We start from the raw sequence: 25600 nt of genomic DNA, 5'->3' as shown, positions 1-25600 counted from the left end.
GAGGAGTACAGCTACCTCTACTGGAGATGGTTGGGTAATGGCATTCCTGTTTCTCTGAGGTGCACTCGACTGGGATTGTAAAACCCAAGACAGATATTTCAAGGCTTCCATTACTATTTTTTTAAGGACAAAATCATTCTTTTTTATTAATACATAAATAACTTTTTTTTCTTGAGCAGGCCCAAAGAAATGAAACACAGATGGTGATAATGTTGAAAATGTTTACCTATTTCCTCCCTGAGGACATCAGATTAGCCCTTTCTGTGGGCGGAATGTGTAATCTGCTGGAAGACAATATCATCCTTTTGATCTTGCAATACATTTTTCATATCTTTGCCGCAAAAGCTGATTATTATCGTGACATTTTTAAACAATGACTGTTCACTGTGCAGAATGGGAAGAGAAAGCTCAGCTGAACGTAGAGATAGATGGATGCTTGTCGAAGGCCAGACTGTGGGGATGAATTCTACCCGTGTTTCTCTTGTCCACTGACCAATACTGGCATTAACCCCTTCATCCTGGATCACAGTCTTGAGCACTAATTGCAGTCTGATGCTCGCCTACCTGAAGTTGCCTCTCCTCACTCACATGTGAAGACTGTTGATTAATGGCCTCATCCACTCCTTCCAAGGTTGCTGTGTCCCCTTTTCTCCTGGAAGTTAAAGAATCCTTGATTAAATGGCAAAAGTAGATTTTGAATGGGGAAGTGTATGGGGAAGAGTTTTTATAAACTGTGTGGCGTGACGTAGACTGAAGAATATGATTTTTCCTTTGTAGATGGGGCCTGTCGGTAGCAACCAGCTGAGAAACATTTGATTGGCCCTACCGACTTGGCTCACTAGCATGGAAACTGACATTTCTAAAAGGCTCCTGTGTACCGCTCTCTCGCCTCCCTTCAGGGTTTTACAGCATTTCAAAAGGAAGACATTGGATAAAGAAGAAAGCAGCAGAAGTGGAAAGGACACCGGTTTCCAGCGTTTGTTTCATTTGGCTCCAGAGAATTTTGTTTGTACAGAGAATGGGGAAGATATCTTCTCTACGTATGAGGTGTACCCACCTGCCTGCCCCAGGAGGGCCTGTGACGTCCTGCCCAGTTGCTGAGATCCACAAAATGCCGGGCTGGACAGCAGCAATGTGAAGGGCTGGAACAACCAACAAAAGAAAGGTTAACGTTGCTTGAGCTGTTTTAGCTCCATCGCATGCGGCATTCTGCACAGCCAGGCCATCTTGCAGCAGAGTTAAAATTCCCCTGCAGCCACAGGGAGGGAACAGATAAATCATGAATGAATTTGAAATTATATTTCTTTCTCTTTGTGTGTGTGTGTGTGTGTGTGTGTGAGCACGCTTGTGTTTCCTTTTGTATCTCCCCACCCAGGAAACAAAGTTATAGAGAATTATAGGTTGTAAATTCCACCCAGTGCTTTTAGCTGGTTCTGTACTAAGGGTCTGTGGAATGGAAACTCCCTGGTCATATTTTGTGAGGCCTGTCAGTGAGTTCCTGCACTTTGTAGAGATCTGAAGGGCAAAATACAGGAAGTCATGAGGGCAGAAATTGATTCAGATTATGGAAAGAAAGCAGGTGCCTTGGGGTATTCTCCTGGCTCTGGGAGGAGGCCGTGGTGTTTGTGTGCTTCTGCTGGCGCACCTCATCCTAGAAGCCTGCATGTCACAGGTCAGAGAGATTGGGGACTTATTCCTTCTGCTCGTCAGAGCTACAGTGAAGATCTCAGGCTTACATGGTTTGTTACTTCTGCTGTACATTTATGGGTTTTGTTTTTTATAAAGCTGATATTGTATCTTGACCACTGACAAATATTTCTGTGGGAAATAAAGCTTCACACTGTATTTGGTTCCTAATTCAAAGTGCTAATGACCACTAAAGACTGTCAGCCTCAGCAGGGGAAACCTGTGTCTGAGTCTCGGAGATCATGTGGTCAGGAGGCAGAGAATTGCATTAGCTGATTGTCCACATTGGTAAACTGGGATTACCATTTCACAGGCAATGGATTTCATTTCCACCCATCAGGAGGCTTGGACTGGTGTGTGTGTGTGTATGTGTGCATGCTGTACCTGAAATGTAATGCAGAAATAAATGTCATAGAGGGACCTAAAGAGCTCCTCCGAGGGCCCCTGGAGCCATAATATAACCAGAAAGTTATATCTATGTAGTGCAGTGAATTACTCGCTATGGTTCTTCCAACCATGATCTTTGTGGCACCCACCAGATGACTGGGTGGAACTGTGCAAATGTAAGGTGCTTGTGGCCTACCAGGGAGATTGGATAGCTTGTGAATAATGTAAATAAGGTACGTGACACCTTGTGGGGGTGGGGCCATGCAAATGAGGTGTATGGAACTCTAATGTGGGAATTGGTTAGTTTTGTTTTTCTGCTAGGCTTAAAATGAGCCCTCCCAGAGGCAGAAGGAAGGCGATCTGGTGGTACAGTGGTTAAGGCATTTGGCTGCTAACCACAAAGTCAGTGGTTCAAACCCACCAGCTGCTCCATGGGAGAAAGATGAGGCAATCTGCTTCTGTAAAGATTTACAGCCTTGGAAACCCTATGGGGGTTTCTATGAGTTGGAATCAACTTGATGGCAGTGAGTTTGGTTTGGTTTCTTTGAGAGGCAGAAAGGGGAATCTCACTGCCATCAAGAGAGATGACTGGAGGTAGAATGGAGCTTGTCCTTGGACTTGAGATCCCTGAGTTAGACCTGTTTAGCAGAGAGATGACTGAGACGACCAGCTAAGATGAGAGCGGCAGCAGAACCAAGAGGCATGAAACAGCAGCAGACTTGGTGGCCCATGGAGCGAGAAAACTGAGTGCCTTTGGGCAGGAAGCTTGCTGGCAGAGTGGGGTGCACGTAGGTGCCCCATCACCAGAGCTAAAGGAGCTTTGTAATGCTTTCCCAAGCAGGGCAGAGGCCAGGCCAAGAGGCCAAGGTCCAGGGAGGCATACCTGAGAGCGTAGCAGAGGGGAGACTGTCCTGATTGAAGAATTGTAACCTGAACATGTTCCTGAACCTGAATTGTAGCCTGTTACTTCCCTTATAAACCCAATAATCAAGAGTATTTTCTGTGAGTTCTGTGTGGCCATTGCAACAAATTAATCAAACCCAGTAGAAAAGTAGTGAGTGTCATGGGAAGGATGGTTGGTGTCAGAATTGGTAAAAAGGTGGAGGGTGGCAGCATGTCTGTCCTCATAAGAATAAGCCTTGGGCTGCTAATGGTGATTCTCTGGCCCCTTTGTGAAGTTAGAGTGGGTCAGAGGATGCTACTTCCATGTCCTTTTTGGACTCCAAAAGCCTGATGCATAAGCTGAGGTTCTTCACAGGAAATACCCAAGCTGCTCCTCACTGTCCCAGAACATCGTTCTCCTCCCTCACAGAAAAGCACCTATGGGGCTTGCTGATGAAAGACCCCAGGAGGGCTGGATCCTTTGGATCTCCACACTCATGGATGTCAGCTCCACCTTGCCATGTTTCTTTCATGGACACAAGGGAGTGGGGACAAGCACAGGTCTCCACTGAGCAGGGGCTCCCTGGCAGGGAAGCTTCAGGCTGTGGTGTGGAGTGAGCACTTGACTAGGAGACTTATTCTTAGTTCTTCATGGTCTTTTTTTGTTTTTAACATCTTCATTGAGATCATTCACACACCGTACAGTTCCCTCAACTCTTTGTTTTTTGACTCATTTACTTTTAAGAGCCACACTATTCCAAGTTTCATCTGCCATTGAGGCCTCCTAAGTTTAGTCTCTACCTGCTCTAAGCCTTCCCTGGGGTTTCCCTAATGTCCTCTCCCTCTGAACTTTCCTCTCTTGCAAAGTTCCTTCAAAGACCCTGTCCCCACAGACTCAGCTGATGAAATCTGAATGCCTGGGCCTTTCTAAAGGTCAGATTTATGAAAAAAGACAATCAATAAGTGTTTAGAAATAAAATCAGTAAGGTACATGCACATACATGTTTTAAAAATACACTTCCTCCATCTTTTGCTGTGTTAGTAATATCAGTTGCGCTGTTACCTTCACCCAGAGGTCACTGTGTCTGAAATTCTCCCATTTATTCCTTTGGCTTAAGCATTTCCGTGCCTCTTATTTTCTTTGGAAATGAATATATCTCTCAAGATAATATACGGAATATATAAAATATGGAATTTTATTATGATGAGTTCATCCTTTCTCTGTAGCAGAAAACTAGGAGGTACCAAGGTGAAGACCCTAGGAAGGTGAAAGGATTAAGAGAAAGGGGCCAAATATAGATTACTAAATATTCTATGTGAGCCTTTCTCCTCCCTCTACTCTAAGGATCTCCAAAGCAGGGTCCTGTCTTCCTCAGCTCCCTGCCCTCCCCTGCTGGAATGTAGCCTGGCATTCACCTAATAAGCCCATATTGAATGAGGGCCTACCTACATGTGCCCAGTGCTGTGCTGGTGCTAAGATGCTCAATCAAGTAAGACATGAGCCTGCTCCCAAGGTACATCCAGTCTATGGAGGAGATTGGCAACAGAAAGAATTATATAGGCCGTAGTACCATGAGGAGAAGTCTGGAGACTGTTGGGAGCCCATATTTCTTAAGGTTTCAGTAATTTCAGGCTCAATTTAGTTGCTGAGGGACCTTCTATTAAACAAAAGCTTTCAAGCGATGACTTGCAGAGTATGAATTTGGTATTCAGAACAACCAAATTCCAGATCAACAGAATTTGGATGGCTGGTTATAATAGGATGTGACAGCCATCCTGGCAGGGGCTCCGGCCCCCTTAAAAATGCCCTCCAAATGTTTGCAGGCTATGTGTTATCCACAGTGAAGAAATGCCACCTTTGGGAGCAGAGATATTTTACTTTCTTGGCAAATGGCTCGTGTGTCCATTCAACCATCTGCCATCTCTGTAAGCTTATGAGTCCAGAAGTTGCTGCTTAAAGTTCAGATTCGGAATTGAGGCTAGAGTGTCAGAGTTGTGTGTGGAGGAAGAGGTTTCATTGGTGCTGACCCACTACTAAGAAATAAACAATCCAGCACCCTTCCAGAAAGAGCTTGCCCAGGACTTCCTTGCCAAGTTTCATTTTTTTAAAAGCTCTGCAACTTTCCTTAGATGTATGTGTTTTTGCTTTGTAATCAGATTTTCACCAAACTGATATATCATTAAACCTTTGTTTTTACAATACATGCTTTATTGCAAAACCAATTTCAACAAAGTATTGCAGATGCAATGTAATTTTTATGTCTTAGTTGTTTTTTTATTTTTTTCTTTTTTGGTTGCTAGGGTACCAAACACTTGAGAAAGTAGCTCGATGGTATCTATAATATGGTGGTTTTCTGGATAAGAGATTGCATTATCCCCATGTAATATATTTGGGCAGACTGTATCCATCACAGCTCGGCTAGATAAATAAATTAAAACTCTCTGATTGAGGAAGAAATGTGATATTTATATTGCCAAGAATGGTTTATACTTCTCTTCTGACAGCTGCTATGTTGCTGGTATGCTTCATTCCTGCCCAACTTAGCCATTTCCACTTCTTGTGAAAGATAAAAATGCTGCAATGTTTTTCAGAACTGTGAAAACACTGCCTCTGAGGCTGTGCAGCCACTGCCCCTCCACAAGCTCCATCCCCTCAACCTGGCCCTTCTTCCTGCTTAGTTGTGAGCTAAGAGTCCTTACAAGGCACCAATTGTGTGCTCAACATGGTGGACCTCCATGGAGGTCAGCCATCCCTTGCCTTGCATGTGCTGTGGCTCTCATTTGGAAATTTTCAAGAAGAAGGCTTGTTCCATCTTCTTACCCAAGTTGGCAGCTTGGCTGTGCACAAGTCAGAGCCAACCCCAGCATCTTACCTAGGCCAGGTGTTCATCTCCAGTTCCCTGGCCTAGGTCCAGGAAGGCATTGTCTTGAGATGTAGAGGATGGATCATAGTGTTCTCTGTAAGGCCCCTGCATCAGTGCAGCAAGGGTCTATCCCCAGAAAACTGGGTAGGAGTATCCATTCAAGAATACACCTAGATGCAGTACAGTTGGAAAAGCTATAGTGCAAGCTCTATACACCCAGAATATGGAGACCATGAAGAGGAGGAGGAAGATAAATTGCAGACTTGAGGAGGTATCTCTCATAGACCTTACCCCCTGGGCCCCACCCGTGACTGAGGCTGTGCAGGAGAGACAAAGAATTATTGATCCTGTTACTGCCTTCTCATAACCTGCATTTTCATTAAATATAGAAAAATGATATAGGAGATGCAGTATAGCACACTGCACTTGGACCTGGGTTAATTTGCTCATTCATTCATCCATTCACTCATTCATTCTTTGAGCATCTATGTGGTTTGGGCACTGTTCTAGGCACAGATACTGAATCCAAGCTCACAACACACTATTTGCATAACCTCCAATAAGTCACTTTCCCTCATCAGCAGTTTGGAATACTGGTTGTTGTTGTTGTTATGTGCCGTTGAGTTGGACCCGACTCATAGCGACCCCTCCTTGGGTTTCCAAGGCAGTATCACTACAGAAGTAGATTGCCCCATCTTCCTTCCGAGGAGTGGTTGGTGGGTTTGAACCACCAGCCTTCTGGTTGGCAGTCAAGTGCTTTAGGCACTACGCTACCAGAGCTCCTTGGAATACTGGTAGTACCTACCTTATTTGGTTGTTAATAGGAGTGAATGACCAAAAGGGATGCTGCACGGAGTGAGCCCTGGATAAAGAACTGTTGTCACCATCACCTCTCTGGTTTGTAAATGAAGTCCTTGAGCAGCAGGAACTATGCTATAGAGCTGTGTTATATGTGGCCTCTCTGGCAGGAACAGCATCAACATACCCCACTCAGCAGTCAGTGGTCCTGGGAGGGAATCCTTTAGGGCTGCCCAGGCATAGTTCTAGCTTTCCCAAAGAGACAACTTGGCCCCTTCCTTCTGGGGCAGTAGAACTCAGAAGGCTTAAAATGGCAGAGCATTTTTATTCTTCCCTGTTGAATAGTTCCTCTCTGGATTCTCTTTGAGGTGGGTGCCCAGAACTACGTTACCAAAACCAAAAAACCAAACTCACTGCCATCAAGTTGGATCTGACTCCTAGCGACCCCTCCTTGGGTTTCCAAGGCAGTAGCTCTAGGAAGTAGATTGCCCAATTTTCCCTCTGAGGAGTGGAGAGCTATGTTAGGATCTACTAAAACCACTCCAAAAAAGCTACAGAGGACCATTGGCATGGTTAGTGGTTCTTGTGACAGCATTAATTTAATGCTTTCAAATATATTTACCATTCATGGATAAGATGATAGATTCTGGAGCCAGACCACCAGTCAAATCCTAACTGTTATTTATAAGCAGAATGACCTGAGGCTAACTGCTTCACTTCTCTGAGCCTCAGTCTTATCTGTAAAATAGATCTAATAAGAATCCCTACCTTTAAGGTAGTTGTGAGGATTCAATGAGTTAAAGCATGCACAGCTCTCAGAACAGTGTCTGGCATTTGGTGAACACTGCATGGATTAGTCATTGCTGTTACAGGAGGAATTTCTGCTTAAATGATAACTGTCTATAGAAATTGCCTACATAGAAATCTCTTAGCTCAGGAGAATTTCCCTGGCTACAGGTCCTGCTAAGTATTCTTGTGTTGTTTTCCTCTTGTGACTCAGCACAACACAAATACTTTTGTCACCTTTCAAAAATTCTGTCCTTTGGTTTGGTGCTTAAAAGATAGGAGCAAAGGATGATGCAAGAGAATAGCCTGTATCTTCTTACAAGCGTTTTCCAAAGTAATCAGATAGGTAAAAGTGACACTCAACAACACAGCTGGAGTTTCTATTTCCAAGTGGAGTGAGCTAAGCATCCTTCCCAATGCACTGCCAGCATCTTTGTCTCCTGACTAGCTCAGTCTGGTAGGATCACAGCCTGAGGTTCCTATGGCCACAGCCCTGACTACTCTTGACCACAGTGCTTGCACACACTCACAGACTGTGCCCTACCCCCAGACAGTGATCACTCGAGTGTGTGCTACCTGGTAGGGCTGCGGGGGGGGGGGGGGGAGACTGGCCTGGCCCCTGAACTCAGAATATCACATTAGGGGCTACCTTTGGCCCTCACTCCCACTCCTCTGCAATGTCAGCAAGGCTCTGTCCTCTGTGCCCTGAAGCGTGCTGTGTGGGACTCCATGGAAACCCTAATCACTCTGCAGGTCTGTCTCCCCAGCCAGGTGGGAGTTCCTGAGGGAAGAGGGGTTGTGTCTTTTATGTCTGCATCCACTGTGCTGACATGAGGGATGGTATGGGGTGGAATGGAGTTACCGGGCAAACAGACAGCTAGAGAGATGGATTCTTCTTTCTTTGGCTATGGTCACTTTGGTGCACAGAGCTCATGATGATCAAAAACCCTCTCTCTTTCTTCAGTGAAGAGTTACAGCAAATTCATTGCTAGAGAAACAGAGAAGTTCAGGTCTTCGACGAAACAACTCTGCCTCCTTTGAATGACCCCAGGGGCCTTGGAGAAATCATTTCCCTCTTCAGGCCTGTTTTCTCATCTGTAAGATGAGACTGCTCTGTGGCTAGCAGAGTGCTCTGCAGATATTTGGGGTGAGGTGGTGTAGAGAGAGGGAGATGGTTCTGGTCCCGATGTGTGTTTCTGGCTATGTTTCAACCCTGTTGGCCTTTTGTTGCTTTGACATTCTGGGTCTTTCTTTGGGCCTCCGATTTCTCAAGCTTTTCCTTTTTGTATTGTAGGCTCTCAGAAGGTGTTTTGATTGAGTGGAAATATTGACCATTAGCCAACACAGGGGGAACTAACCAAGGTCTACAGTACTTGCTTGGTTCCATCAATTCAACTTGCCCCTGGGGGGACCTTGGCAAAACTGGGAAGGGTTACTTTTCCAAGTTGCTCAGGCCCAGGGTAAGCTCTCAACTTCCCTCCCTCTCCTCCTCACCTTTTCTCCCTTCCTCTCTTTCCTGGTCTTCCTCCCTCCCATCTTTCCCTTTCCCTCTCCCCCCTCTATCCCTTTTCTTCTCTCCCCCTCTCGCCCACATTCTACCTCTCCTGTCACCCACCCCACATTCCCTCTAGTGTAAAAAGCCTGGCTACCAGGAAACACTTGGGGTCATGCATGGTCTTGTCTGCCTGGCACTGGGCCTTACTTAGCACCACCTGGCTCTTCCAGGTGGGTCTGCAGCTTAGTCTCCCTCCTCTGAAAAGGCCCCAGCTCCTTGATAGATCCAATCTGAAAAGGCACTGGTCTACTTCTGCATCAAGTCAGCTGTTTGTGGCATGGAGATGACAGGTGTGATGTTTTCCTGGGGATGCTGAACTGAGAAAAGCACCATTTCCTGTTGTAATGGAGCTAATGGCGTTACGCTCAGGACAGCTGCACTTACATCTGGTGTTAAACCACTGTTATTTAAACTTTATGATGTGAGAGGCTGCCAGCTCGTCCACTTGCAGCATATAAATTATGCCGATAGCTCATGCACTTTTTTCAACCCTGATTCTCCTGAATTATGAAAGATGGACAAGTCTGGTGATGGTTTCCAGGGCTCCCCTGGGCCCTGTGGACTGGGAGTATTGTGAGGAGCCCTTGCTTGATGCATGCTGATGAGTAAAAGGAAGTGATAGGGCTGGAGCCCAGCATCTCCCCAAGCATCAAGCACAGTCCTGCCTGAGCCTCCCAGAGGGGTGGGACTGGAGGGGCGGCAGGGGCCAGGGGGGGTGGCATCACTCTGCTCTCAGCAGGTTCACCCTCAGGCCACCTCCTCTGCCTCCTGCACTTGAGAAGATCCATATTGTGTGTCATAAAGAGAATGGATCCTACAGCTGGTCTACTTGTAAAAGTCTCCCCTGGTAGATATTAGCTTGGTTGTGTCGGTTTGCATCCTGCATTTCTTTTTCCTAGGGCACAGAAATAGAGGAAAGGTTGGTATTTATGTTGGGTGAGTAAAATGGGTAAAGCTCTTAGCAGAAAGAATTCTTCTTTCAAAGCCAGCCTGGTATGTGAGTGTTCCAAAGCCACTTCTACAGTGGCTGCCAAACACAGACTTTTCTCATTTCTGAATTGAACTTGACTTAAGCAGGGAAAGAGGAGGCTGGATTATAATATCAGCTGAACAACTTCCATGTTCCCAGTAAAGGCCTAGTGGTGCTCCAAGAGCAGAGGACCTGGGAATCAATTGCTATAGATCCTTTCACTCAGGATGAAATCCAATTTGCCCTCCATTTCATTTTCTTTGAATTTCCTACATTTGCCAATACTGAAAAGGCCTTCAGGGGAAATGAATAGTGAAGTGATGTTGGGGGGAGGGGATGAAAAGAGAGTACCCACTGGGAAAATTGCCATCAGAAAGAAATCTGAGACCTGTTCACATGTGCCTTGAAATGCTGGAGAGAAGGCTGTGGCTGTGGGTTCCTCCCTAACCCTTCACCCCAGACAGCCACATACCATGCCAGGTGCTTGAGGGAAGGCTGTCTCAGGACCCCAGTCCACTGTACCCCATCTGTTTCTCCCCATGCAGAGACACTCCCAATTGCTTTATTGGGTCACAACCCCAGGCTGTGGTCTTCTAACCCCCACCCTCTTGGATATGCGCCCTGCCTCTCCAAGGAAACAACCACTGCTCATGGCTTTCTGAAGCCCCTGGGCATTAGGCTCTTGAGTAGTGGTTTCACTTTACTTTGCAAGCTACAGACTCTTCTCTCCAAGGATACTGAAGGCCTCTGTGTGGTGCCTAATCCCTACTTGCTGGTGCTGAAATGCCCCAAAACAGGGCATCAGGCCCAGCATTATGAAGTGGTTGAAGGGGTCCATTTAAGTGCAAATAATCCATCTGACAGGTTGGACTATAATACAGCACAGTGTTGAACAAAGGCATAGCTACCCTGCACTGTAGGACCACTGTGCTCCTTGAATGATGTGATGCTGAGGTATAAACAGACCAGAGAAGATGGCCAGCAAAGGGGTCAGAGGAAAAGGAAAAAGGGGAGTGTTTTCAAGGATGCCCTCACTCCTACCTTCCCTTTTCAATGTTTGTCTATATACCTGAAGACCATAACTAAAATGCAAATGGTATCTGGGAGGTAAAATCTGTTAAACCATTTTCAGAATTACCTCCCTAGTATAAATTAGTCCATCGACCATTAAACATCTGGGTGTGAATTAGTAGGATTACCTGAAACATTGCTGACAGCTGTAGTTTAAAAAAGCCCTGAATTAAATCCCTGTCTTATGGCCTTTGAGTAGTTATTGGTCTTAAGAACCACCTGGGGAGTTTGTTCAAGATAGGAAATTCAGAGCTCTCACTCCTCCTCCCCGCTCCAGGGATCCCAAACAATAGTAGCTCATTTTTTGAGTGTTGTAAAAGGTGTAAAGAGGTTTGATGGTGCAGTGGTTAAAGCATTCTGCTGCTAACCAAAAGGTCTGCAGGAGAAATTGGGGTAGTCTCTTTCTGTAAAGATTTACAGTGTTGGAAACCCTATGGGGCAATTCTACTCTGCCCTATAGGATCACTACGCATCAGAATCAACTCAGTGGCAGTTGTTTGGGGCAGGAGGTATGGGACCCAAGGGCGTTTGGTTTTGGCAAGTTGCCACTATCCCTCTCAGCCTCAGTCTCCTATCGGTAAAACCAAAAACCAAACCCACTGCCACTGAGTCTATCTGACTCAAAATCATTCCCACTGAGTTTCCAAGGCTATAAACTTTAATGGAAGTAAATTTCCTCATCTTCCTCCCACAGAGCAGCTGGTGGGTTTGAACCACAGACCATCTGGTTAGTAGCCAAATGCCTTACCCACTGTGCCACCAGATCTCCTCCTATCTCTAATAATATGCTCCCCAGAGTGTCACTGCTAGCAGACTGGCAAAAGTCAGGTGAGATTTTATTGAAGAATGTTTATTGAGGCTTGGCCTGCCTGAAGAGCACTAGGTGCTCTGGGCAGGAATGCATCAAAGAGGGATGGGATCAGGAACCCCTGAGCACTGTGTGGTGCTAAGGTTAGCCCTGTGGAGCCAGGAGTGGTGGAGCCCACTGGGTTTGTGGGAAGACAGGTGCTGATGGCATGTGCACACATGCACCCAACGTTGTGGAGCTAGCAGCCTTGGTGGCACAGCCCTGGGTACTTTGCTCCTTCAGGCACAGTGAGTGTGGGACCTAGTAACCTCTGTGGAAGCCAGAGGATGTAGAGAAAAGACTTGGAAGTCTTCACTCTGTACCAAGGCCACAGAAACGTTCAGCAGGGTGGCCCAGGAGGGAAGCAGCATATGGCTGCAGCAGGGGCAAATTAGTGGAATGTTATCTTCCTGCTACTTTATGATCACTGTTTACTGATAATGCTTAATTTAAAGTGTCTTCTCTGCATCTTGAGTGTGAGCAAAGACCAAGCACAGCTACTTTCATGCTAATATATGAAACAGTGTACTCACACATGCAAAGAAGGGAAGAAATAACAATTTTCTCATTGAAGTTAAAAATCTTGCCATCTGTTCCAGAGAAAGTTTTTAAAACAAACAACAAAAAAAAAAAAAAAAAAAAGAAATTTCTGCTGAGAAATTAGGAAATTTCCACCGGAATTGTGGCATTATGTAGTTTGCTCTAGAATGATATTTTTAAAATAATAATCCTGTATACATTGTTGTCCATCATGAGTTTCTGTGCACTTCATAGGATTTGAGTGGCAGGAATCTCACCCTAGATCTTTCCAAGTGTATTGTTCTTGCCCCTGTACTAACCTTAGTGCTTCTCTCTAGCACAAAAAAAGAAAGAAATATAGTCCAAACCAATTATCGCATAGATTCAAACTCTGGCAACCCAGTGTGTAATAGTGTAGAACTCTGCAGGGTTTCTGGGCCTGTAATCTTTATGAAAGATTGCTATGTCTTTCTTCCACAGCTGCTTGATGGGTTCAAAGCACCAATCTTTAGGTTAGTAAATGAGTGCCAATCATTTGCACCACCTAAAGACCTCTCTCTAATTTGTTGTTAGGTGCTGTCAATTTGGTTCTGACTCATAGCAACAGAATGACACACTGCCCAGCCCTGTGCCATGATCAAAATCGTTGCTATGTTTGAGCCCATCATTGCAGGCACTGTGACAATCAATCTTACTGAGGATCTTCCTCTTTTTTGCTGACGCTGTACTTTACCAACTGTGGTGGTTAAGGTTGTATGTCAACTTGGCTGGGCCTGGTGGAGTGACTGGGCAACTGGATGTAGTTGTTCCCCATGGTGAGATTGGTAATTAACTCCATCGTGGAATCTACTGGAGCAGCTGAGTAGCTGCTTTAGGAATGTGAGCTGCTTCCAGTATATAACAAGCAACTTTGAGGAAGGTCTCCAGTTGATGGCATACTTGAACCTTGCATGCACCCAAGTTGTTGTTCAGCAGCCTACCATGTTGCCCTCCTGATCTTGGGACTTTTAATGGACTTGAATTAATGCCCTGCTCTGTGGTGTGTAATATCAGGGCTGTGCCTTTTCACTTGTCAACCTTGGGATTGTCAGCCTCAGCAGCTAGCAGCTGCCTGAGTGAAGAGATGCCTCTAGCTTCAGTGGGCCAGGAGTAAGAGGCAGAGCTGAAGCCCAAAGTCAAGGGGCTTTCACCCAGCCCCTGGAGCCTGGCCCCTGGAACTTGGACTTCTAACCTCCAAAACTGTAAGAGAATAAACGGCTGTTTGTTAAAGCCATCCCATTTGTGGTATATTCCTGTCAGAGGGCACTAGGAAGCCAAGGCACTAAGCATGACATCCTTCTTCAGGGACTGGTCTCTCCTGATAACATGTCCAAAGCATGTGAGATGAAGTCTCAGCATCCTCACTCCTAAGGGGCATTCTGGCTGTACTTCTTCCAAGACAGATTTGCTCATCCTTCTGGCAGTCTATGGTATATTCAGGATTCTTTGCCAACCATAATTTAAAAGCATCAATTCTTCTTCGTCTTCCTTATTCATTGTTTAACTTTCATATGCTCATGAGGTGATTGAAAATCCCATGACTTGGTTAAGGCACACTTTAGTCTTCAAAGTGACATCTTTGCTTTTAACACTTTAAAACAGATTTACCCAATGCAGTACATCATTTGATTTCTTGATTGTTGCTTCCATGGATGTTGATTGTGGATCCAAGTAAAATGAAATCCTTTGCAACTTCAGTCTTTTCTCCCTTTATCATGATGTTGCTTATTGGTCCACATCTGAAGATGTCCATTTTCTTTATGTTGAGATGTAATCCATACTGAAGGCTGTAGTCTTTGATCTACAGCAGTAAGTGCTTCAAGTCCTGCTCACTTGTGTTGTGTCATCTGTGACACTTGTTTTGTGTCATCTGCACGTTGCAGGTTGTTAATGAGTCTTCCTTCAATCCTGACACCACATTCTTCTTCATATAGTCTATCTTCTTGGATTATTTGCTCAGCACACAGATTGAATAAGTATGGTGAATGGATACAATCCTGATGCACACCTTTCATGATTTTAAAACATACAGTATCGTCTTGTTCTGTTCAAACACCTGCCTCATGGTCTATGTACAAGTTCCACATGAGCACGATTAAGTGTTCTGGAATTCCCATTCTTTGCAATGTTATCCATAATTTGCCATGATCCACATAGTGGAATGCTCTTGTGTAGTCAATAAAACATAGGTAAACATCTTTCTGGTATTCTCTGCTTTCAGCCAAGATGTATCTGACATCAGCAATGATATCCCTCATTCCATGTCATCTTCTGAATGTAGCTCTCTAGCACAGGGCTTGAAATTTCCAGGGACTGCATTTTGTACTGTTTTCTTTTATTAGAGTGAAAGTTTTGTCTTCAAAAAATACAGAATAGCACAGTGCTCCAGAGCATAGACCTGGGAACCAGGTGCCATGGACTAGCAACCAGGCCATGTAGAACCTCAGCTTCCTTAGCTGTAATGTGGGCTGATCATGATATTGACCTAGTGGATGCCATCTCAGTGCTTACCACACAGTCCCTGTTGTACATTAGCTATTACTACTACTTCTGCTTCCTCTCCTGGTGACCTGATGTAATGATATACAGGTGACTGACTCCATGACATGGGTAGGGAGCCCAGGATAACATCGACTCAATTGGGTCCATAAAAATTAAATTAAAAAAAAAAAAATGGTACTGTTGTCAGAGAAATCCTCTTTTTTCTCCAACCCATATGAACTACTTGATCTTCGTGCTTCTAATGCTGTAGACCTGCACTCTGTTCTTCCTAACTTTCTGGCTTCCCTCAGTTGCTTCACAGCCCAAATATTGGTGGTCAGAGCACCCAGAGTCTGAGGTCCAGGGAGAGGACAGAATATAGTGGCCACATAGCTGGGCAGGAGGACCAGGGCCAGGCCTGAAAACTATATCCCTGGGCAGAGGAAGGATCAGTGATGTGCAGGTGCATCTCAGAGAAGCCCAGACCAGTGGTCCCATGAAGCAGTGTCCCATGAGGACCTGTGCTGAAATAGGAACCTTCAGGGAGGACTTGGGGATGGAGATGGGCCATGTGAAAGAAGGCTGCCCCAGAGAAGATGGGCTCCCAGGTTTCCCTTGAGGAGGGCCCCTGGAAGGAATGGGCAGGCATGATGTTCCAGGACCTCATGCTCCTGATTGTAGTGGGGAAGTAAGTCACGAAAGAGTGCAACAACCTAGGAGAGATGGGTATAGATCCAGAACCTGGGCATGCAGATGTCAGCATGTTCTGGGGCAGAAGAAAGCCACAGGGCTCAAAGCAGACATCCACCAGAGCCCGCCTGTGTGTGAGGGTCTAGGAGTCTTGGTGGGGCTCCTGTTGTTCTGTGTGCCCATCCCCAAGGAGAGATGACATGGGAGAAGTGAATGTCATGAGGCATACCATTTTTATACCCTACAGTCAATCATTTGGGGAAATCACCAGCTCTTGAGTTTATAAACCACTTAGAAACTTGTAGTATCCATTAAAAAGAACCTCCCTGGACACATGGTTTGCCTGAAACAGTCCCTAGCCTGCCATCTGCTCCTACATGTAAATTATCTGTGTTTTATAACCTTTCATGGAAGTTGTTTAAAGAGGTTTGTCTTTTTTTCTCCTTCTTCAAAACTCAAGCATAAATTTAAAACTCAAATAATCTCTAAGACTTCTCCTCTTGCAGTGTAGTAAATTACTTTGTGTGGCTTTTCTACCCATAAGTCTTTGTAAACTCCAAGGTGGAATTTGCTATGAGCAACTGAGGAGCTCCTGATTGCTGAAGGTGTACACCTGGAGTATTTCTGTTGGGAGTGGCACAAAACAATGTTCTGGGAGGTGCCCACTCTCTCTCAGGTGCTTAGAATTCTGATGCCATAATTGCCTAGTTTGACCACCCTGCGGGCTCTAAAGGAGACCTCCTGGAGGCAGAACTCTCTCAGACTGCTGGTTGAGGAAGACTTGCTGCTGAAAGAGACACGGGCTCCTGAGACACGCATTGCTGGGAAAGAGACGCAAGAGACACGCACCCCGGAAAGAGACTGTGAGAGACTCTTGGCTGAGGGACGGTGGGCTGGGAGAGAGACTGAGTGTTCTTCCTGAACTTGAGTTGTAGACCGGTACTTCCCTAATAAACCCTGTAATCTGTGAGTTCTGTGTGGCCACTGCAGTGAATTATTGAACCCAGGAGAGAGGTGCTGGGTGCTTTGGGAGGAAGGGTTGGTGAAAGGGCTGGAGGGAGGCAGCATGTTTGGCCTTGCAGTAATAGGCCTTGGGTTACTGCTGGTAATCCTGTCTTCCTCTTGTGAGATTAGAGGAGGTCAGAACATGTGACCTCCTTGCCGTTTTCGCACCTCTGTTTAAATATTGTCACAGCCGTGACAGGCAAACGTGCAGGTTGGGGGACTTGGAATGGCCCGTGTATTCTGGGATAGTTGGATAAGGGCAAGAGGCCCCCAACTGATGCCTGCTCTCACAGACCTCAAACCACCCTTTCCAGTCTGCATTTGGAGGGTCCATCTGTGCTTGGCTGGTATCTTGGCTGGTCCCACTCCCCAGGTGGGACCACTGGGGAATGTACTTTATCCTGGGCCCTGCAACAATCCCTGTGGTCCCTGGACAAAGGTCCTGGATAAGACATTGTGCCCCAAAACTGGCCAGATGCTGGGACAGTCTGGGCCATTGGGTGGCAGACCTGGAAGAGGCAGAACCCATGCTCATGCCTGTGCTGTGTCCAGGTGGCAATCTGGCAGAGCACTGATGCACCCAGGCCTGTCCCTCACACGGATGTCCCACAGAATGACCCTCACCAGCAAGCCCTTGTTAGCTGTCACCTGACTCTCCCTTTCTCTGATTTTTAAAGGTAGGTGGTGCCTCCCATGTCCAAAGAAAGAAGACTTGCTCTTTAACTTGAACACTAAATAGGATGAGAACTGCATCTGGATCGCTGGTCCTCAGTCTACGTCATTTGAGAAGGGTCATGCAGTACTGTCTTAGTTATCTAGTGCTGCTATAACAGAAATACTGTAAGTGGATGCCTTTTATTTTTATTCCCTAAGGCTGGAAGTCTGAATTCAGAGCACCAGCTGTAGGGGAGGGCTTTTTCTCTCTGTTGGCTGGGGGAAGGTCCTTGTTTCATTTCAACATCTGTGGGCCCAATATTCTTTATAGATCTACATGTATCTTGGCATAAATCTTCCCCTGAGTCTAGGAGATTCTCAGTTCAGGGAACCCTGGGTCTGAAGAATGCACTGTACTTCCAGCTCTTCTTTCTTGTTGGTAGTCGAGTCTCAATTGTTCAATCTCTTTTGTATCAAAGGAGATCTCAAGATACAACCTAATCCTGCAGATTGTAATTCTTCTTCATTAACATAACTTCCTCTAATTTTGCCTCATTGACATCATGTTGTTGTTGCTGCTAGGTGCCTTTGGCTTCGACTCACAGTGACCCTGTGTACAACAGAACGAAACACTGCCCAGTCCTGCACCATCCTCACAGTCCTTGCTATGCTTGAGCCCATCATTGCAGCCTGTGTCAATCCATCTCATTGAGTGTCCTCTCATTTTTTGCTGACCCTCTGCTTTACCAAGCATGATATCCTTCTGTAGGGACTGGTCCCTTCTGACAGCAGGACCAAAGTAGGTGAGGTGAAATCTGGCCATTCTCACTTCAAAGGAGCATTCCAGCTGTGCTTCTTCTGGGACAAATTTGTTCATTCCTTTTGCAGCCCGTAGTATTTTCAGAATTTTTTGCCAATACTGCAATTCAAAGGCATTAGCATCATAGAGATTAGGATTTACAAAGGATAGAATAATTACATCATATTACAAAATGGAGGATAATTACATAATCCTGAGAATCATGACCTAACCAAGTGAACATATATTTTTTTGGTGTTGTTGGTGGGGGGGAACAATTCAATCCATAACAGGTGGATACATATCTGTGTTTCTCACATATTGTCTGGCCCCAACATGAAATTGCTTTTCCCTCTCTGCTGCCAGGTCAGGCACTGCACAGGGAGAGTGGATGTTGAGCAGGGCACTAGGTGCAATCAGATATCTCACCCTCCTCCCAGTGCCTCAGAAATGGAGGCTGGGAAGGGGATGCCATAGGTTCAGTGTAATAGGTGAAGGGACTCTCTGAGATCTCATATGTGTTCACCCCTTTCCTCCATGGGGCCAACAGCTAAGAAGGGTCATATATCTGGGGAAGAAATGAGTCATTCCAAAGACAACCCCATCCAATGCCCTGTTCTACCTTCACCCACTGATATCTCTGAGAACCCCTAGGCTGGGCTGAGGGAGGTGAATTTAGGGCCCCCTAGAAAGAAGATTGGGCACTCTACATCCATGAAGATTTACCACCTCACATACCCAAAGGAGGTCACTATGAGTTGGAATCGACTCGATAGCAGTGAGTTTGGTTTTGTTGTTATTGTTGTTTAGTACCAGCCCACTGATCCAGGGCCTAGGGTGGGCAGCGATGAAAGTCCAACAACACTAAGATGCAAGTATTGGTCTCCTTTCATCTGAATCAAAGAAGAGGGAAGAAAATCAAAGGCATGTGACAATAATTAGTCCAAGGATAAGATGGACCACGAGAACCTCAGCCTTCATGACCCCTAGACCAGAAAAACTAGATGGTACCCAGTTACCAATGCCAACTGCTCTGTAAGGGATCAAAACTAGAGATCCTGGATAGAGTGGGAGGAAAAATGTGGAACAAAATTCAAAAATGTAAAAATGACCAGTATCCTATACTGGTAGGATAGAGTCTGATGAAACCCCCAAGACTATTGGCTCCAGGTTACCCTTCAGACCTAGAATTGGACTTACACCCATGGATTGGCTCTTAGCCCAACAGTACAGAACACCTACCACAGGGTGATGCACCCACCTACTCTAGGGAGATGCACTGACTGCTTAGAGCAATCGGCCATGGGGCACCAGAGGGACAACATTCACACAGAGGGAAAGCTGGACAGACAGGAGCACATAGTTAAGATGGGAACAGGGAGGGGTAGTCACAGGGACAGGAGGGGAGGAGAGCTTGTTATGGTCAGGGATGGTAAGCGGGGCCTGAAATCAAATGTGCATGAACTGTTGAATGTGAAACAAATTTGCTTTGTAAATTTGCACCCAAAGCACAATTTAAAAAAAAAAAAAAAGTTCTGAGGAAACCGGGCCTCCAAGAGTCCCTCAGGAGGAGGAGAGAAGCTAAGCAGGCAGGACTCCAGCCCTGCCCTACTTCAACCAAAACAGCTCTGCTTTTGGCTGTTTTTAAAACTAAGGTTTCTTGAAAATTTTCATTTAAAAAATTGTTCTGTTAAAAAAGAAAAAAGAAAGTCCAACAACACCTTAGCAAGAGGGAGATAAGAAAAATGTATAACATAACACCCGGCAGCAGAGAATAAACTGAGGCTGAGCACAAATGCATCTGGGCAAAAGCAGGAGAGACCAGTTGTGTGACAGATATACTTAGAACAATGACCAAAAAAAGAGTAGTCACTGAGGCTGCTTATGTACAACTAAACGCCTCATGAGATTTGGTTCCTTGATTTGAAGGTTTAAGGTTATGGTTTCATGGGACAGCCCAGTTAATTGACTTAATAAAGTGTAGTGCTTTTGTTCTACCTCCTAGTTTTTTTTTGTGTGTAGTGTCTAGGGTCTTTTCTTTTTAATTTTATTGTGCTTTGGGTGCAAATTTACAGAACAAAAATTGTTTTACATTAAACAGTTCATGTACATTTCATTTCATACCCCAATTACCATCCCTGACCATAACAAAATATATATATTTATATGGAATGTTTCACAAGTTTGCATGCCATCCTTGCTCAGGGGGCATGTTAATCTCTATATCATTCTAATTTAGAGCCTAGGGTCTTAAAAGCTTGCAAATCCTCATCCAAGGCACAACAATTTTGGTTTCTGTTCACCTGGAGCAACAGAGGGAAAAAGGGAATCAGGAATAAGAGGAGGATATGGAATGTGTGGTTAATTGCCTCCATGAATAACTGCCTCCTTTGCCATGAGACCAGAACTGGATGATACCCCATTACCATTACTGGACATTTTGATCAAAGACTCCATAGAAGAATCTTGATCAAAAGGGGGAAATGCAGAACAGAATTTCGAATTATCACAGACTCTAGATTTCCTGGAACCAGGGAGGTTGGATAAACCCCTGAAACTATTGCCCTGAGATAATCTTTAAACCTTAAGCCAAAGATATCTCCTGAAAACATCTTAAAATCAAACAATAGTTTAGCTTCACTTGTAAAAAAAGGTCTGCCTTGAGCATTATTCTTTTTTAATAACTGTCTATACTGAGATCAAATTGACAACAGCAACTCTTAAGATTAGGTATGGGGAAGTGAGTTAGGGGGAAATGAGTTTATGTTAATGAGGGAAGAACAGCTCTGAAAAGGAGGGTGCAAAAATGGCAAGGAGGCCACATGTTCCGACCTCCTCTAACCCTACAAGAGGAAGACAGGATTACCAGCAGTAACCCAAGGCCTATTCCTGCCAGGCCAGACATGCTGCCTCCCTCCAGCCCTTGCACCAACCGTTCCTCCCAAAGCACCCACCACCTCTCTCCTGGGTTCAATAATTCGCTGCAGTGGCCACACAGAGCTCACAGATTATGGGGTTTATTAGGGAAGCACCACAGGCTACAACTCAGGTTCAGGAAAAAATGCTCAGTCTCTCTCCCAGCCCACCATCCCTCAGCCAGCAGTCTCTCACAGTCTCTTTCTCAGCAGTACTGGTCCCTCGGTGTCTCACTCAGCAATGCATGTCTCTTGCGTCTCTTTCCCAGCAACGCGTGTCTCAGGAGCCCGTGTCTCTTTCAGCAGCATGTCTTCCTCCACCAGCAGTCAGAGAGTTCTGCCTCTAGGAGGCCTCCTTTTGAGCCCCGGCAGGGTGGTCAAACTAGCCAATTATAGCATCAGAACTCTAAGCACCTGAGAGAGAGTGGGCACCTCCCAGAACATTGTTTTGTGCCACTCCCAACAGAAATACTCCAGGTGGACACCTTTAGCAATCAGGAGCTCCTCAGTTGCTCATAGCAAATCCCACCTTGGAGTTTACAAAGACTTATGGGTAGAAAAGCCACACAAAGTAATTTACTACACTGCAGAGGGTGAGGATGGTTGTACAACCTGAAGAATGTAATCAATGACCCAAAGTTGCAGATGTAGAAACTTGAATTGGTGTATGTTTTGCTATGTATATTGTCAACAACAACAAAATAAATAAAATTTAGGGAAAAAAATGCACTGAGGGGATTAAAAAAAAAAAAGCAGGAGGAGTGGACCAGAGAGCCTGGTGGTCCCCAGAGAGGGGCTAGCATGCAAGTCAATCTGGCTGTTGGAACTTCCAGTATGGTCTTCATTGGAGGTGGGCTTCAGGGAAAGCCAGAAGACCAGCTTTGCTCTATGCAGCTAACTACCCCTGGGCAGCCTAATGAGCAAACCCTCCCCTAGGACTGTAGACAAGAAGGCACCTACTGTCTGTGTGTCTTTGAATTTTTATTTTTCTTGTCTATTTCCCTTTCAGCTGTTTGGCAATTTTGCAAATATTTGTTGAGTACCTGCCACGAGCCAAACACTGTAAAGGATGCTGGGTCACAGCAGTCACCAATACAGACTTGATTATCACCCTCCAAGTACAGTAGCCTGACAGTAAGTAGACAACTACAGCTTAGCATACATGTTCTGGAAAACAAAAGGGTGCTATAGGAGACACAGCAGGGACCCCTCATCCCAACCTGGAGAGTCAAGAAAGGTGTCTCAGATGAAGTAATGTCTAAGCCAGAAACTAGTGAGTTTCTAAGGCAAAAGAGTAAGTAGGGTGTTCTGAGCACAGAGGACAGTATGTATGAAATCCAGGGACCAGAGAAAGCCTGACATGGGGCTGGAGGACTGCAGTCCATGATGGTGAAGTCTGTTTGGAATCTGGTGCAAGGGGCAGAGATGGATGGGTGGGGCCTCTGAATCAGCTGGAAGGTCCCTATGTAATTGACTGACCAGTGCTGGGACCTGCTAACTGAAAAAGTCTGTGTCCCCTTCAGAACATGAAGCTGAGCCCACAGAGGGGCTGGTCTGGGGGAGTTTTGATTTCACAACTAGGAGATATCAAAGTATTGTCTAATTCACTTCAGTATCCAAACATGCCCAGCTTGAGAACATCGTCAGAAAAGTAGGTATGTTTCGTAGACAACTAATGTCCCCCATCTCCAACAGGAGGGGTCTCAAGGGTTGGTCTCTCCCTTGATGTTGGCTTTAAGGAGCGGATACAGTAGCATATAGGCTGTAGATCTACCAACACTGTAAAAGAGTTGCCCCAACACAAGAAAGGGAGAATTCAGTCCAAGTTTAGATGGTTAGAACATTTGGATCTTCCCTTTCCCAGATGGGAATCCTTAAATGTTGCCATTTCTTCTTCAAGGCAAATTAGAAAAACTGAGTTCCACTTATCACTTTCTTGCACCTGGAAAAATCTCAGATAGAAACTATTGGATATTTTTGGACCTCAAGTAAATTTAAATTCCACATTTATAGTCCACCACCCATGTTTGATTTCTAATTAGAATGTCAGAATTATGTTATGAACACAAGGTGTTATGCAGAAGACATGTTGCAAAGGAGGTTGAGGATAGGTGCAAATAAAGGTGGTCCATATGGAACAAGAATGATATTTCTGCAGGTGTATTTAGAAACAACAAATTATGATAAACAGAATCTTCAAAAATCTTCTTTAAAAAATCCCCAGATTTGACTTAATGTGTTTTTATCCTCATTTAATAACATACACAGGATACCTGTTTTGCTTCAAAGAAGATACTATGTGTACAATCATATATGGCAAGAAATGAAATAGTGTATAGTCTGGAGATATTGATGATGTTGGGTCAATTGTATAATGCAGATTTAATGAGTAGTTTTGTCTCAGTTACAGTATGTATTAGTTTCCTGGGGCTGTGTAACAAATTACCACAAACTAGGTGGCTTAAAATAACAGAAATTTATTCTCTCACAGTTCTGGAGGCTAGACTCTGAAATCAAGATGTCATCAGAGCATACTCTCTCCAAAGGCTCTAGGAGAAGATCTTTCCTTGTCTCTCATAGCTTCTTGGCTGGTAGCAGCGTATGGCCAATCTCTGCCTTCATCTTCATATGACCATTTTCCCACTGCATCTGCCTGTATCTCTTCTTTTTTTATATGGACACCAGTCATACTCCATACTCCAGTATGACCATGATCCACTATGACCTCACATTAACCAATGACATCTGCAAAGAGTCTTTCCAAACAAGGTTTCATTCATATGTACGTAGCAAGGGTTAGGAGTTGAGTGTATCTTTTGGGGGACACAAGTCACCCCATAACACTGTGAAAGCTTAATTGAGCCCATTTGAGTGAAGAGAAAGGGGATGTGAAATTCTGGGACCCTTTGACTGTGTGAGGGTTTTAGTAGATGACTTTGCTGGGTGAGGGCTGAGAATGTCTGTTTTATCACAGAGGAAAATTTCTTTGTTTCCTCTCTGTTTTTTCTTCTCATTTCCAATAGGGTTCAAGATGATATACCATTCCATGAGAGGTTTTTTGGCTTTTGAGTTTTTTAATAAATAAATAAGTGACACCCATGCAGTATTTTATTGGTTTTGCCAGAGATGCTTTTATTGATGCTAGTCAAAAATATACAAGGACTTTTTCCCCTAATCTTGATGAATAGAAGTAGATAAAAAGCATCAACATAACATCTCTCAAGAAAAGCTACAAAAGAAGAGAGTCAATAAAAATGGATCTGACTTCATGCTAGCATAAATCTATTTATCTTCTTTCATTCTAATGACTTAATGGTGAGACATCACAACCACACAATTAGCAACAAAGAGGAATTATTGGTCGCTGAAAAGCTGAAAAGGATGCCTATGCTATCAATTTGAAATCTTGTGTCTTCCAGTAACCAAAGAGAGGGAGGAAGATAGCTAGGATGTTGTTACCCTGTGGTGTGGACATATAGCTTTCCTTAGCCAATTAGCCCCTGGAAAGTGATTGCCACTTCTGAGGATTAGATGAGGCTCTGGCATGGGAGGCCTCCTCCTTCCTCCTGGATGGTGCCCTGCTACCATTACTGGCCCTGCCTCTAAATGTATGTCTGCAGCATTTTGTAGCAACTCAAATCCAGAATGAGGTGACTCCCCTAGGTTCTGTGTGGCAGAGAGGTCTCTGTCCCCATCAGCCCAGATGTATGTACCATCCATCTGAAATGGCATATCTTCACCAAGCATTTCACTAAACCAAGATAGCAGATGCCAACAGTGCCTGCCTTTAGCCCCTGGCTCTCACTGTTCTGTGAATATCCAAAGTTGCTTACATACATCTCTTCTCTGTCTGGGAGCTTTCTTTGGCCACAGAGAGGATTGGAAATGCTAGGGAGTTAATGTCTCAGGAGCTGTCTTCAACTAGTGATGAATAGGAATTGTTGGGCGAGTCCTCAGCCCTCCTTAGGCTGGGGCAACTCAGAGGTGTGTTCTACCTTATCTCCCAGAGGAGCCTAGAAGTTTGAGTCCTAGTTGCCCACAGCCATAACCTGCTCATTGACGTACACGTATTGGATTCTTTCTCTCACTTGTTTCATTTTCCCATTCCCCAGCAGTGCTTCCTGGGAGTACCTCCCCCCAGAAAACTACTTGCACTCAAATTCTTGTCTCAGCGTCTGCTTCTGGGGGAACCAAACCAAGAAGGGCAATGGTTACCCTGAGGCAGGCTCTGTGCTGCTGCACAGACCCTGGCACTGAAAAGGAGTGGTTAACGGCATAAATAACCACTTCGTGGATGCTTCCTCCTCTATGAGGTGCTGTGGTGGGGCTAGATGATGAGTGGAGCTGGGCTGTGGTTCTGAGGACATGCCTGAAATGCCTTTCTGTGGTATGTCTTGCTTGGACTCTTTTCAGTTTGCTCTGACTTCTCTTCTCTCTTCCTGGCCCTTCCCAGACCTTTCAGAGGTTGTGTCCTGCAGGTGGCAGGAGCCAAACTACTGCCCTGTTACTGTACTCCATGAAAGTACCTCAGCCCCTTGGGACAAAATGACTGATTCTTGGCACATCCACCCTGGGTCTCCTGTGCTCTGGAGGCAATGAGCTGGTGCCAGCACCAATTGCTTCCTATATGACGTCAGTGTCTGATTAAGCCT

General features: G+C 45.1%; 1 protein-coding gene and 1 non-coding gene across 2 annotated transcripts in view; one reads left to right on the top strand and one right to left on the bottom strand.

Annotated features, from left to right (window-relative positions):
• The window catches only part of FSTL4 (follistatin like 4), a 644321-nt gene that overhangs the window by 250319 nt on the left and 368402 nt on the right, over positions 1-25600 (top strand). The window lies entirely within an intron of this gene.
• Positions 20194-20301, bottom strand: LOC122150270. The gene has a single exon (XR_006163573.1). It is a non-coding gene; the product is annotated as a U6 spliceosomal RNA (small nuclear RNA).

This window comes from Orycteropus afer, unplaced genomic scaffold (genome assembly GCF_000298275.1).
Source record: "Orycteropus afer afer isolate SDZICR_OR568_19922 unplaced genomic scaffold, OryAfe1.0 scaffold00112, whole genome shotgun sequence".
NCBI classification, from domain to species: domain Eukaryota; kingdom Metazoa; phylum Chordata; class Mammalia; order Tubulidentata; family Orycteropodidae; genus Orycteropus; species Orycteropus afer.
Note: the sequence above shows the minus strand (reverse complement) of the source record. Positions and strands in the feature narration are given on the sequence as shown.